Raw genomic sequence first — 2,950 nt, 5'->3', positions numbered from 1 at the left:
TTGTATGATATTGTGTAAAAACTGCATTCAAGAAACTTATTTTGTTGTAACATATTTGTATTGTAAACCATTATGTAATGGTCGTGTGTAAACAGGATATTTTAGATTATCATTATTTGATAATCTACGTAAAGCTTTTTAAACCTTTATTGATGAAATAAAGGTTATGGTTTGTTTTAAAATGAATGCAGTCTTTGAAAAACGTCTCATATAGAGGTCAAAACCTCGCAACGAAATCAATTAATATGGAACGTTTTTAATCAATAAGAACGGGACATTTCAGTTGGTATCCGAGCGTTGGTCTTAGAGAACCAGAATTTTGCATTAGTGTGTCTTATCGAGTTTGTTAGGATGCATTAGTGAGTCTGGACTTCGACCGTGTTTACTTGAAAAATGATTGCTTAACAAATTTTGTTGGAAACTATATATTTTTAACATGTGAATATTATGTGATATATTAATCTCTTAACGCGTTTGATATTATGTGATAGATGTCTACCTCTAGAACAAGTCCCATTGACTCACCTAATAATAATGAAGAGTCAAATGTAAATTGGAATGATTCGTGGACTGATTCACAAGTTCCCGAAGAGGAACCGGAAGAAGAGTCGGAACCGGAAGAAGAATCGGAACCGGAAGAAGAATCGGAACAGGATGAAGAAATAGAACCGGTGGGGGAAATAATAAAACGGTTAAGTAAAAGAAAATCCTCAACCAACCGACCAAAGTTAATTATGGTCAATGGGGTTTCCGCCAAGGAAGCAAAATATTGGGAGGATTACCAATTCTCCGATGAATCGGATTCCGACGAGAATTCCGATGATGTTATAGAAATTACCCCAACTGAATTTAAAAAGGCAAAAGAAAATAATAAGGGAAAGGGCATAAAAATAGAGAAATCTAATTCCAACCCCGATGAACTTTATATCTATCGACAACCCCCGAAGTCCTTAAGTTGTAACAATGACCCGGGAACCTCTAAACCACCAGGTTTTTCTAAACCAATGTGGATAACGACGGCTCGTATTAGGGGAACATCATATATCCCTAGAAACTTGGCAAAACGAACCAAAACCGAAGAAGAAGAAACAAGCGAGTCAGAATAAGATAGTTGTATTCGTGTGGTGTAATATATGTAATATAGTGTGCTTATGCTTTATGATATATGTAAAAATTGCTTGTATTAATAAGTATTTTTTTTATGAATCTAACTCTTGTCTATTTTACAGTATAAAAACACAAAATGGATAGACAACCCAATATTTTAAGAGACCTACCCGGAGACATGATTGATGAAATCTTATCTAGAGTCGGCCAGAATTCCTCGGCACAACTATTTAAGGCGAGATCAGTTTGTAAGACATTCGAAGAACGTTCCAAGAATGTCTTGGTTTATAAGAGACTTTCGTTTGAAAGATGGGGGATATCACATTGGGAAACCCATAAGTTACGATGTGTTTACTTTGACGCATATATTGCGGGGAACCCAAATGCTATTTTACGCAACGGGTTAAGAAATTATTTTGACTCAATATATCCGAATATTGGACTTCGTGATTTAGAAAAAGCTGCTAACATGCAACATAAAGAAGCATGTTATGCTTACGGATTAGTAATGTTCGCTTCTCACCAAAGTGAGAACAAGAACATCGGGCTACAACTATTAAACAAAACGTTTCCACAAGTGACGGAGTCGGTAATTGGGGTAAGAAATGAGGTTTTTAGATTATTACGGGACTGTTGGACATTACGTAACCCTCGTCCCTTTGACGACGTTACAACACGCTGTCTTATCAACGGCCATAACGGTTATGTTGCACAAGACCAAGGATGGGAAGTAGTCCTAGTAAAACCAGAATGCATGACTTGTTTCTGGACGTATGAATTACGTGTCTTTATTGCCTTTGCTGAACGACTTGTGTACTAGCTAGAATTATCTTCACAACTATCTTGTATCAAAGTTATTGTGTGCTATATTTCATGCTTTATGTAAAATAAGCGGTATTGTAAGTTTGTAAAATATTGTATAAAAGTTTGAACGCGAAATATTATTATAATCAGTTTTTCATATAGAATTGTAGTAGTTGAATTGTATATTAGCTACTAAGTATGAACTTAACGGGTAGGTACTACCCGAATTTAAACTTATAAAACGCTAATATGAAGAAAAAGCTTTTATAAATGAGTTCATATTATGCTACGAAATACTATTAACTACTCTTAATATTCTGTATGATTAACTTGTTCCATTTAACTATTTTGAAGGAAATGGCACCGACTACTCGACACACCGTGAATATGAATGAAGAGGAATTCCGTACTTTTCTAGCTTCAAACATAGCCGCAGTACAGGCTGCGCTACATACCAACAATAACCTTGGATCTAGCAGTACAGGAAATCGTGTAGGATGCACCTACAAAGAATTCACTGCCTGCAAACCTTTGGAATTTGATGGAACCGAAGGACCGATCGGATTGAAACGGTGGACCGAGAAGGTCGAATCGGTGTTTGCCATAAGTAAGTGTACTGAAGAGGACAAAGTAAAGTACGCTACGCATACCTTCACAGGTTCTGCTTTAACATGGTGGAATACCTATCTAGAGCAAGTGGGACAAGACGATGCGTACGCACTACCGTGGTCAGCATTCAAGCACTTGATGAACGAGAAGTACCGTCCCAGAACCGAGGTCAATAAGCTCAAGACAGAACTTAGAGGGTTACGAACCCAAGGATTTGATATTACCACGTACGAAAGACGATTCACAGAATTGTGCCTATTGTGTCCGGGAGCATTCGAAGATGAGGAAGAGAAGATCGACGCTTTTGTGAAAGGATTACCGGAAAGAATCCAAGAAGATATAAGTTCACACGAGCCCGCCTCCATACAACAGGCATGTAGAATGGCTCACAAACTCGTGAACCAAATTGAAGAAAGAATTAAAGAACAGA

This window comes from Rutidosis leptorrhynchoides, chromosome 3 (genome assembly GCF_046630445.1).
Source record: "Rutidosis leptorrhynchoides isolate AG116_Rl617_1_P2 chromosome 3, CSIRO_AGI_Rlap_v1, whole genome shotgun sequence".
Classification (NCBI taxonomy): Eukaryota; Viridiplantae; Streptophyta; class Magnoliopsida; order Asterales; family Asteraceae; genus Rutidosis; species Rutidosis leptorrhynchoides.
The sequence above is the reverse complement of the archived record's forward strand: the minus strand, read 5'-3'. Positions refer to the sequence as shown.